Below are 12,063 nucleotides of genomic sequence, written 5' to 3'. Positions count from 1 at the left end.
TGCAGCCCAGCCCAGTTATCGTTCATCCTGGGTACCTGCTACCCTGGCTTGTCTGTACAGGGTCACATGTTGGCCTTCCGTGTCCCCTCAGCGGAATTGACAGAGGGCCTGGATGGAGCTGACAGAGGGCCTGTGAGGTTCATGAGCAGGCTTTCCTCAGAGAGAAGTTTGATAGTGATAGCCAGGAAGTTTTTAAAAAGACAGCGCCGGCGTGTCCTTACAGTACCATGCCGAGGCACTGTGTCTGCTGAGCCTCTGGGGACCTCCACCACCAACTTGTGAGTTTTGCTAAGTCCTTCCTGGAAGAACAATTTAGGATTCTCCTCCCTGGATGGTCTTTGCTGCTTCTGAACTGATGGCAGCCATATTCTCAGCTCTGTCTGTCGATCCCTTCTGTAAGGAATTTGATGAAACTGATAGCTAGGGGTGTGGCTTGTTGGCAGAGCTTTGCTTAGAAACCATGAGACCCTGGGTTCTATTCCCAACACCAAAGCAAAACACCAACTTTGACACAGGCTCTCTGTATTATAGATGTGTATGAAATTCACACTCCAGCTCGGTCACCAGATGGTAGACCTCCAACAAGCAACCTCCATGGCTCCTGTGAGGTGGCTGCAAAAAAAAGGCAAGCCCCTGCCTCACCCCTCTTTCCTGCACCAAGCTGTACATACCAGTGCTGGGCTCTGAGCACCAGCCTCCCCTTTCTGGACTATTCTTGCCTCATTGGTCAAGTGAGCTCAGGAAGTGCAGCTGAGCTTCAGGGAACTTCAAGGATGAGGTGGTTTTTTTTTTTTTTTATCTTTTTTTAAAGATTTTATTTATTTATTATGTATACAACATTCTGCTTCCATGCATATCCGCACACCAGAAGAGGGCACCAGATCTCATAACGGATGGTTGTGAGCCACCATGTGTTTGCTGGGAATTGAACTCAGGTCCTCTGGAAGAGCAGCCAGTGCTCTTAACCTCTGAGCCATCTCTCCAGCCCCTCAAGGATGAGTTTTATGCATGTTGGTTGTGCTGGCTAGTTTTATGTCAACTTAACAGAAACTAGACTCATCTGAGAGGAGACCTCAATTGAAAATAAAATGCCTCCATAAGATCAGGCTGTAGGCCATTTTCTTAATTAGTGATTGGTAGGGGAGGAGCCAGCTGGTGGTCCTGGGTGCTCTAAGAAAGCAGGCTGAACAAGCCAGCAAGCAGCACTCCTCCATGGCCTCTGCATCAGCCCCTGCCTCCAGGTTCCTGCCTTGCTTGAGTTTCTGCCTTGGCTCCCTGCAGTGGATTGTGACTGTGGATATATAAGCCAAATAAACCCTTCCCTTGCAAGTTGCTTTTGGCTATGGTGTTTCATCCCAGCAATCATAGTCTTAACTAAGATGGATAAAAGTCAGAATAGTATGTGCCAATGGGACAACTCTGGCCACCCAGGGTTCACCAATGGGAAAAGAAAACCAGAGGTGTACTTTATCAGGTGTAGCCTGTGACTTTTTGGGGATACTGTCCTTACCAAGTCTAGCTTTCAGGAAAAGAAGAAACCAGCCCCTAGGGTGCCTGATTTAGCCTTGACAGCAGAAGCAGCTGGAGGGGTTGATTCAGCCCCTGGTGTCCTGTACCCACCTCCGGGCCTTTCCCTACTGCGCATGTCCAAGGTGGAGGAAGACTAAAAGCAGGAGTTTGGAGTAACAACAGTCTGTATGACTCAGTCTGTGCAGCTTGTCTTCTCTAGACCTCAGGCTCCTCATCTGAAAATGGAGACAGCTCTCTTCCAGAATGTGGAGACCACTGAGACATGAGCTGAGCTATCCCGTACTGTGTTCATCCAACCTCAGACAATTGCCCACATGGTTGCATGGCTCTGTATGCTGGTCTGTACCCTGAAATACGATAGGATCCCCGGTGCAAAGGACCACTGTGGCAGGTTGAATCTGCATGCAGAACACAAGGATTCTCAGCCTATTCCATGTGGGTGTTGAGGGGGACTGGGTGGCTGAAGTTTCAGTCAGGGGACAGGAAATACCCTTCAGATCAGGTCCCACAGGTGGATAAGGAAAAAAAAAAAAAAAGCTTCTGCCAAAGAAGGAGCCAAGAGACACTGTCACTGAGGGCACAGGGCAGCTCACAGCTCATGAGTATTGCCAGGGAGGTGTTCCAACCACCTGTTTGTCCTTGCAGGTATGTGAGAAGATGGAGCAGCCAACACATCAGGAGTGAGACACAGGCCCGGAGCACTTAGAGGGACCGGTGGAGTGGAGGCTTGGGGAAAAAGACAGAGAGACAGGTGTGCAAACTATGAGAAGACAGGGAGGCAACAGACCAACAGGAAGGACCACAGGGGAGGGGTCACAGGCATACTGACAGCATCTGAAATGAAATACCTTACCAAGAGTCACAACGTCTGTGGCAGAGCTGGGATTGGAACTATAGCTGGAACACCAGAGTCTAGGATCTTCCTAATTGTGACAAAGGAGAAGGGGTGGTATAGGAAGAAGAAAGGGCTCGGGAAGGGGTGAGAAAAAGAAGGAAGACAAAGAGAACCCAAGAAGATGGTGGAGAGAAAGAGGAGATGCAGAAGGCAGAAGCAAAGAGTTAGGGAGGAGGGAGAAATGAAGGTGAGGCGAGAGGAACCCATCCCCAGTGAAGGGGCGGGGCGACCCTCTGCCCCTCCCTCTACTTTCTCCTCAACTGGCCACAGTGTTGGTGTTGACACAGGGATTCCGCTGGGTATGGTAGTCTAGCAGCTGTCCCAGCTGGCAAGAGGAGGGCCCAGAGTGAGGGACTAGGGGGTGCTGTGCCAGGGGTTGTGTGGCCCTCCTGGAGGCCTACTCACATCCCAGCCACCACCTTGCCCAAGTCAAAGAATGAATTCAGTCCCCTGTGAGCCCTGGACGTAGGTAGGGCTTGAGCCCAGAGTCTGCTCAGGAGGTTGCCTCTTTAACCCACATATTGCTAACACACTGACTTAGAGACGGAGGCAACGGCCAAAAATCAGCTAAGCCACTGGGGCAGCCTGGCTGGGTAAGTTTCCTGTGCCCATCAAAAGTGGAAGTTCCACACTGTTCTTACAGCAACACACATACACCATACACACATCAGCTACAGCCTAGCCACCTGCTGGCTTTCTCTGCAGGACAGCCTGCCAAGGGGACCAAGGCCATGTGCAACCAGCTCAGGCCAAGTAAAGACCTGCAGAAGCTCCTACTATGTGCTGTCTGCGGAAGTAGCTGCCACTCCTCATTGAGGTTCAGTGTCCATGGGGACCCCGATGGGAACTGGGATCTGGGGGATTAGTTTCAGATGGCTTGGGATTCCTTTAAAACCACAGCCCAATTTGCTTCCTTATGTACCTGAACTTCTCAGGAGGGCCTGTGGTTTGCAGCAGACTCTCATTGGATGGAACAGGCACAACAGAAGAGGCCAAGGAAGGACATGGAGATGCCCCTGAGACCTGACACAGCAACACAAGTCACCTCAAATGCACTGAGTTATAGCAACAATACCTCTCCTGATGTCTTGGGGGGAATCCAAATGACCATGGCCATGTGGTCTGGCGTACCCACTTGCAAGGTGGCTCATTTCTATGACTTGCAGGTCTGTACTGGCTGACAGTGGGGTCTCAGCTCCTGAGTGACTTCATAGCATAGCAGCTGGCTCTCCTGGAGCCACCAAATCCAGAGACTGAGGCAGAAGCCACGACGCCTTAGAAGCCAAACTCTGACATCCCCATAAAACCCCACTTGTTATAGAATCAGCTTTTTTGGAACTTGAAAAAGACATGGCATGAGGAGGAGACAGGCAATGAGACTACAAGAGGGCACTGTGGGTTATTTAGGGCTCTGGGGGCTGTATGGGGGCCATTGTGGGTTGTCTGAGAGCACTAAGGATTATTTGAGATCAATGGGGGGCATCTGAAGAGACTGAGGTTATCTGTGGACAGTGAAGGCTATCCAAAGGGCACAGGATAGCTACCCGAGACACTGGGAGTTATCTGAGGACCCTGGGGGTTATCCAAGGGCACTAGGGATCATCAGGAGGTACTAGGGACCATCCGACAACTCTGGGGGTTATCTGAAGGCACTGGGGTCTATCCGAGGGTACGGGGGTCACAGGACATGAGAACGGTGTGAGGGAAACCTGGAGTATTCCTTCAAAGCCCTACAGACTGTCTCCTGCAAAGCGTAACTCTACCATGACAGAAAAATGGGAGCATGCATTTAGTCTATTGTCATATTCTTTGTCGTTTCTGACCACACCGTCCCCACACTATCTCAGTATTCCTGACTGGCGTCTTTTCTCGGGACCCGAAGCAGTGGGAACTCTCCCACGTCTGTGTTTCTCCTCTCATCCAGGAACAGCTTTCTCAGCTCTCCTCTCGGCTGCCTCCTCTGGAAAACCTCTCTAAGTGTCCTGATGTGGACTCACTGCACTTTACTCACCCATTACATCCCTGTGACTGCACAGGTCAGCCCCTGGTCTGCCTCCTCGTGCACCACAGTGCCCTGACTAGGGGCTGACTCACAGTAGGTGCCCAGGCTAATGTCAAATGAATCAATGATGAGCGTCTTCACCTCACACACAGGATCCCCTTCCAGGCGCAGAAAGACACTGAGGCATGGCTGAGTACTCCCTGGGCCTCATTGTCCCCTACCCTGAAGTGCCGGGAGGCCCCCTTCCAGGCCCATGTCTCAGCTGTCACATCCTCCTGAAAATATTCAAGAGACAGCACCGTGAAAATAGAAAAGGAATCAGAGCAGAGTTCAAATCCCAGAGGCTCCACCTCACTGTGCACACTTTAGATTCCTCAGATATAAAGGAGCTATGTTAGCCTTCATGTGCTATAACAAAACACCCAACATACCCAACTTAAAGAAGTAAGGGTTTATTTTGGCTTGTGGTTTCAGGTTTGGTACAAATCCTGCTGGTTCCATTGCTTTGGACCTGAATTAAGTTGACAGAATATCACAATAGAGAGGACAGAGGTGTGTGATATAAGAGGGCTGCCCCCTCAGAGAAGCCAGGAAGCAATGAAAAATAGAAGAATATTCCGAGTTTAATGTACCCTATTCCAGGTCACATTCCCAATTCCTGCTTCCTCTAACCAAGCTCTACCTCTTTGTTTCCACCACTTTACAATAATGTCATTGAATTATGAATCCATTGGTGAATCAATCCACTGACTAAGTCAGAGTGCTCACAATCCACTCATTGAGAAGTGGGGAGGAAGGAACCCTTCAACACACGCACCTTTGGGGGAACACTTCATGTCTGTTACGGTTTGAATACAAAACGCCCCTTCATAGGTTTGTGTGTTTGGATACACGGTGGTTGGTGGTGCTATTTTGGAAGGTTGTGGAAACTTTAGGAGGTGGAGCCTCACTGGAGAATGTGAATCATTGGACATAGGCCTTGAGATTTTTAAGGTCCAATCCTAATTCCTGTTTGTTCTCTGTCCCTGTTTGCTGCACCAAGAGGAAAACAACTAAGGAGTTCCACCTCCACAATCTCGCCACCGTATGCCACCTGATGTTATGCTTTCCCTTCAAACTGTATAACCTCAAACTGCAAACCAAATTAAGTTCTTCCTTCCTTAAGTTGCTTGCTGGCAAGTAGCTGTCCACAGCAACATGGAACATAACCTATCAGAAAATTGGTGCCAGGAGTGGGGTTGTTACTATGGTAAATCTGACCATGTTCTTAGACCTTTGGTATTGATTTATGGAAGGAATAAGGAAGAGTTTGAAGCTGAGGTAGAGAAGCCCTAGAATGCTATAAGAAGAGATTAGTGGGCAATTCTGGTGGGATTTTGAAAGACTGGATGCTGAGTAAAATGTTGACAGTGGAGGTTTGGCTCACAAAACTTCAGGGAAATACAGGGACTCTATTGGGAAATGGGATAGAGGCTATTCATGCTATACAAAGACTCTCCTATATTTTGCCCCATGTCCTGAGAAGTTGAGTGACACTGAATTCAAATACTAATTTTTTTTTTGGGGGGGGGCGTTGTTTTGTTTTTTGAGACAGGGTTTCTCTGTGTAGCTTTGGAGCCTATCCTGGCACTCACTCTGGAGATCAGGCTGGCCTCGAACTCACAGAGATCCGCCTGCCTCTGCCTCCCAAGTGCTGGGATTAAAGGTGTGCACCACCAATGTCCTGCCAAATGCTAATTTGTTTGGCAGAGGAAATTTCAAAACAGAATAGCATTCAGGTTTGTGTCATGGTTGCTGTTCACTGCTCTTATCCAGGTACTTAGTAAGAGAGAGCAACAAGCAGACATAGAGGATAATTTTAAAATGTGCAGATGGTGGTGGAAAGGAACACGTGTAAATTTAAAGTTGCAGATAAGGCAGATGTGAAGGCTACTATAATTGTTTAAGAGATTAACCACCCTGAAAGAGAAGCCTTGTTTCTGCACTAGGACAGTGCTAACTTGTGAAAATAAACAGGCATTCAAAAGGATAGAGCCTAAACTCAGAATGCCACCACAGGGATTCCCTGATGCAAAATCGATAGCCAGGAACTCCTCCTCCAGGGCAGCCTTGAAGACATAGAAAGGCTGCTGTCACTGTGGTCCAAGATCTGGTGGCAAAATTTAGGAGCATCACCCACATGATATTTTTCAGGCATAAAAGATACAAGAGTGAGGGGCCATAGAGGCTTACACCAAGCTTCCAAAGAGCCTCTGAGGTGAAACAATGAGTGACAAGGTGGGATCCCTGTAAAGAGATCCTGAAGGGTGTTGCATAGAGCTGGGAGAGTAGACCTCAGTTTGCAGTGGAGACTTCAGGATATTGGAGATGCCAGAATAGTGTGACATCAAAGAAAGCTGAAGGCCCTGAGTGCAGGCAGACAAAGAGAAAGGCCACATGTACTTACTGTAGGTGACAGATCTGGAGAGGCAATACCATCCAAGGCAGCTGGAGACCAGAGGAGTCCATCACAAACCCAAGACACTGGACATAGAGCTGCAGGGATGGTGTTTACTCTGCTGGGTGCCAGGCTTGCTTTGGTCTAATTGCCCCTTGCTATGTCCCCTTTCCTCCCTTTTTGAATGAGATTAATTACTGTCTGTAATTATATATTAGAAATATATAACTTAGGGTTTCCCCCCCCCCAGGGCCTCACAGTTAAGAGAGTGTCCTGAGTCTCAGAAGAGACTTAAGACTTTGGACAGTGTTGAGTCTGCTGAAGACTATGGGGATCTTTGAAGTTGCATATTACATCATAAAATGGCCTGCTTCGAGTTATTACCATATCTCCATTCTACTATTTTTGTTTTGTAGCATTGGGGGTGGGATTGAAAATCAGGGCCTTGCACATACCAGGCAAACATTTACCATTGAGCTACACTCCAGCCCTGTTTTATTTTATTTTGGACGTATATATGTGTGTGTAGGGTACATGTGCGGTGCAATGGATGTAAGTGTGTACACCAACACACACAGTTATCTTCCTCTATCACTATGTACCACAATCTCTTTGAGCTTGGGTCTCTCCCTTCTAGGGGTCCATCTGTTCTCCATCTCCTGGGGCTGAGGTTACAGGCACTCCCGTGACCTTGGCCAGATTTTTCCTTGGGTGCTAGAGAGTAGCTCAGGTCTTCAACCTTGACAACAAGCATTCTTACCCACTCAGTCGTTCCCCAGCCTTTTATTCTTTGATTGAAGAATTACACACATGTAGAAGAGAATACAATTCTGGCATTGAACACACAGCCCAGTGGGTCTTCCCGGAGTGGGTGAAACTGTGAACCCATCCAAATCAAAACACAGAATGCTGACAGTACACAAGGAGCCTCCCTGGCTGTCGTGACCCAGCATGTCTCAGCCTTATTCCATGGGGTTCTACCTGAGTGTGGGTGTGTGGACCTGGAAGCTTCGAGGAACCCAACGGCAGTAAAGACCAAACACAGGCATCTTGTCATCTTCAGAGAACTCTCAGTTCCATGTTGTGGAACTAGAGCCATTTTTTTATTAGCCATCTTTTCTGGTGTCTCTTAACCATCCTGCTAATACTACGAGGCAACCATTTCTCTCTTTGTTCTCCTCTCTCTGCTCACCCACTTCGCTCCTAACCTTCTGTCCTCATATGTTACTCACATACCTCTAGCTCCTCTGCCCAGGTGAGGGCCTACCCAGATGCTTAGGCACATACAGATGCAAATAAGAGGCATATTACCTTGAGGCTATGGTAAACAGTAACAGCCAAGTGTTAATTCACAATACAATAGTGGGCCAGAGTTTCCTGGCACCACCGCTGTTGACAGCCAGAACCTGGGACCCAAAATATTCCATAACAGGGATATTCGGTCCCCCACACCTGGCTGCCTCTCTGCGGTGGAGCCCTGGACAGGATCTATGTCTAGGTACCACCGAGGATCCAGCAGGGTCTCCACTTCCCTTCTTGCCCCATCAGATTCATTCAGTCTGGAAACCCTGATCCTGTCTGTCCCAAGATGGCCCTCCTCTGCCCAGAGCCTCACACCTCCCTTATTCAGTGAAGCAACCAAACCCTAATCATGGCCTGCAAGGGCCTCTGAGAGCCATCATGTCGATGCCCGTCTCCCCACTTTCCCCCATAATCCCTTGCTCTAGTCATCCTGTTTTCTTTTTGCTCACACACAAGGCTGCTGCAGTATTATCCCCGGAGACACTGATGCTCCTACACTGTGGGCCACGTTGTCACCTCCTTCAGGCTTGGTGATCAAATGTCACCTTCAGACATCTGCTTCCACCAACGATAGAGTGGCAGAGACAGGAGTTATTCTCCTGCTAGAGACGGACACACAAAGGCAGACAGCATATTTGAGATGATAGTTTCTAGGACGCTGGCCATCCGACAGCGAAGGGCTGTGAAAGATGTATTTGTGTGATGAATCTGCTGTAGACAGAGAGGCTTCTAAAGAGATTGGAAAATGGGGAGGGGGACAGTGAGATGGCTCAGCAGGCAAATGCACTCGCCACCAAGCTTGACAACTTGACTTTGATGTCTGGAACCTTCAGTTCCTACAGTCTGTCCTCTAACTGTCAAACAGGTGCAGTGTATATCCGAATCTATACAAAGGCATGCAGCAGGGGCTGAAGAGATGACTCAACACTCACCGTTGTGCTCTGCAGAGAACCTGGGTTCAGTTCCCAGCACCCATGGCAGTTAACAACTGTCCACACCTCCAGTTCCAGGGTATCTGGTGCCTTCCTCCGGCCCCTGGGGGCACCAGGCGTGTGTATGGTACACAGACATGCACACAGGCAAAACACCCATACATGTAAAATGAAATCAAAATATGCCAAGTACACAAGCAGAAAGGACGGTGAGAAAGTCCTCTGAGAGACAAGCACATCAGGAGATGGGGGAAGCTCAAGAAGCCTGCTGCCGTGTGACCAGGGTCCCCAAAGGGGGGAAGTGCTTGCAAAGAAATGACTAAAAACTTCCAAATCTAATGTAAACTATAAATGTAAACTATAAACTCACAAAGAAAAAAAGCTTAACAAACTTCAAGCATGAGAAACTGAGAAAGAGAGAGAGAGAGAGAGAGAGAGAGAGAGAGACATCATGATAAAATTGCTCAAGACAAAGAAAACAAGAAGGGCTAGAAGCCAGGGGGTTCACACCTTTAATCCCAAAACTCTGGGACTCAGAGGCAGGCGGATCTCTGAGTCCAAGCCTGGTCTACAGAGTGAGTTCCAGGATAGCCAGGGCTACAGAGAGAAACCCAGTCCAAAGTGGCAGGGCGGGGCGGGGGATGGAGCTCAGTGGTAGAATGCATACAACAGCCTGAGTGAGGCCCCTAGGTCCAATTCCAGAGATTGGGAGGGATGACTGATCGGAGGGAAGTAGAAGGTATACAGGTCAGTGAATAGATAGATAGATAGATAGATAGATAGATAGATAGATAGATAGATAGATAGACAGACTTTTAAATAGTTTTTAAAGATTTGTTATGTGAGATAGGCAGCTAAGAGCATCTGTTGCTCCTGCATTTATAAAGAACTCTTCAATTCCCAGTACTCACAACAGTCTATAACTGTAGCTCCAGAGGATCCAACCACCTCTCCTGGCATCTGAGGGCATCAGACATGCATGTACTAAGTGCAAAAACATACGTGGTGGTGGGGGGGGGGATCTCAGTAGTGAAAAGGGGCAGCCAAAGAAACACACGCTGACCAGAGCCAAAGAAACACACTTTGGCCCTAGAATCAGAGCCGGTGAAAGAAATATGCCCTGGCCCTGAAACTGGATGAAAAGGCTAAAAAAGGTCCAGTGAAAGTTACACACTTTGGCCCTGAAACCAGAGTCAAATCTGACCCTGACCAACTAAACAGAAAACCAACCAATCCCTGAGCATGAGATCTAGCCAATCTGAACTCAAGGGACTGAAATCTGACTAATCCCCACCTTGAAAATCTTCTCCCTGGAAAAACTCATCCCCTAAGAAGCCCTATATAAGCCTTGTGCCTGTTCAGTTTAAGGCTGCCCTCTTCCACCCTGGCAGAAGCAGCCACTCTCCTGGATTCTTCCCTCCCAATAAATCTCTGGAATAGGGTTTGGGAGAAACCTTTCACTGGAGCAGAAATAGAGCCTGGGTGGAGAGAGTGGAACAGGAGAGCAGGGCTGTAGCTGCTATGCTTACTATGACCTGTGGTATTCTTTGGCTCCTGATTGCCAGAATACTTTTCCATCTGAGCTGTAACACTTACAATCTCTCCTACACATAAAGTTAAGACAGTAAATAAAAGATTTGTCTTTTATAGACGTACAGATAAAAATGGCAGCAGATTCCCACCCCACCCCCACCCTGGTGCCTTGAGAAAGGGTTTCAATATGTAACCCTGGCTGGCCCAGAACTATGCAACAGGCTTTCTTTTGGGCCACCAACCAGGTCCCAAATCATGACACAGAGATTTATTATTAGTCATGAATGCTCGGTCTTATCTTATGCTCGTCCCACTAGCTCTTAAAACTTAAAACAACCTGTTTGTCTTTATCTATGCTTTACCTCAAGACTTTTTACCTTTCTTATTGTATATGTCCTACTTTTGCTGCTTGGCTGGCTGGTGGCTGGTGGCTGGTGGTTGGTGGCTGGTGGCTGGTGGCTGGCTTCTGTCTCTGGCTGTCTCTCTTTCTCCCTCTTTCTTGCCTCCCTTCTTCCCCAAGCCTAGATTCCTCCTCCTCCTCCTACTTATGTTGTCTGCCTGCTAGCCACCCCTATCCCTCTACTGCCTGGCTATGGGCCATTCAGCTTTTTATTAGACCAATCAGGTACCTTAGGCAGGCAAGGTGAAACAGCAAAACAACTTTACATAATTAAACGAATACAGCATAAACAACTGTTTACATACACACCTTTACATAGCTAAAGTAATATTCCAAAACATAAACAAATATAATGTATCTTTGTCTAATTTTTTTGTTGTTGTTTTGTTTTTGTTTTTTGAGACAGGGTTTCTCTGTGTAGCTTTGGAGCCTATCCTGGCACTCACTCTGCAGACAAGGCTGGTCTCGAACTCACAGAGATCCGGCTGCCTCTGCTTCCTGAGTGTTTGGATTAAAGGTATGTGCCACCAATGCCCGACTGATCGTTGTCTAATTAAAGTAATATTCCACAACAGATCTGCCTGCACCATCACACTTATATGAGAGAAAAATAGCAGAGCAGCTTTTTTTGTTTTTGGTTTTCCGAGACAGAGTTTCTCTGTGTAACAGCCCTGGCTGGCCTGGAACTAGCTCTGTAGACCAGGCTGGCCTCAAACTCACAGAAATCTGCCTGTCTCTACCTCCTGAGTGCTGAATTAAAGCCATGTGCCACCACTGCCTGGCACAATCTCTTTTTTTTTTAAGATTCTTTTTTGATTCATTTTTATGTGTGAATGTTCTCTCTCTCTCTCTCTCTCTCTCTCTCTCTCTCTCTCTCTCTCTCTCTGTGTGTGTGTGTGTGTGTGTGTGTGTGTGTGTGTACCACATGCATGCTTGGTGCCCTCAGAAGTCAGAAGAGGGCATCAGATCCTCTGGAACTGGGGTTTCAGATGATTGTGAACTATGGTGCTGGGAATCAAACCCAGGTCCTCT

The sequence above is a fragment of the Cricetulus griseus genome, chromosome 6, assembly GCF_003668045.3.
Source record: "Cricetulus griseus strain 17A/GY chromosome 6, alternate assembly CriGri-PICRH-1.0, whole genome shotgun sequence".
Taxonomy (NCBI): Eukaryota; Metazoa; Chordata; class Mammalia; order Rodentia; family Cricetidae; genus Cricetulus; species Cricetulus griseus.
The sequence above is the reverse complement of the archived record's forward strand: the minus strand, read 5'-3'. Positions refer to the sequence as shown.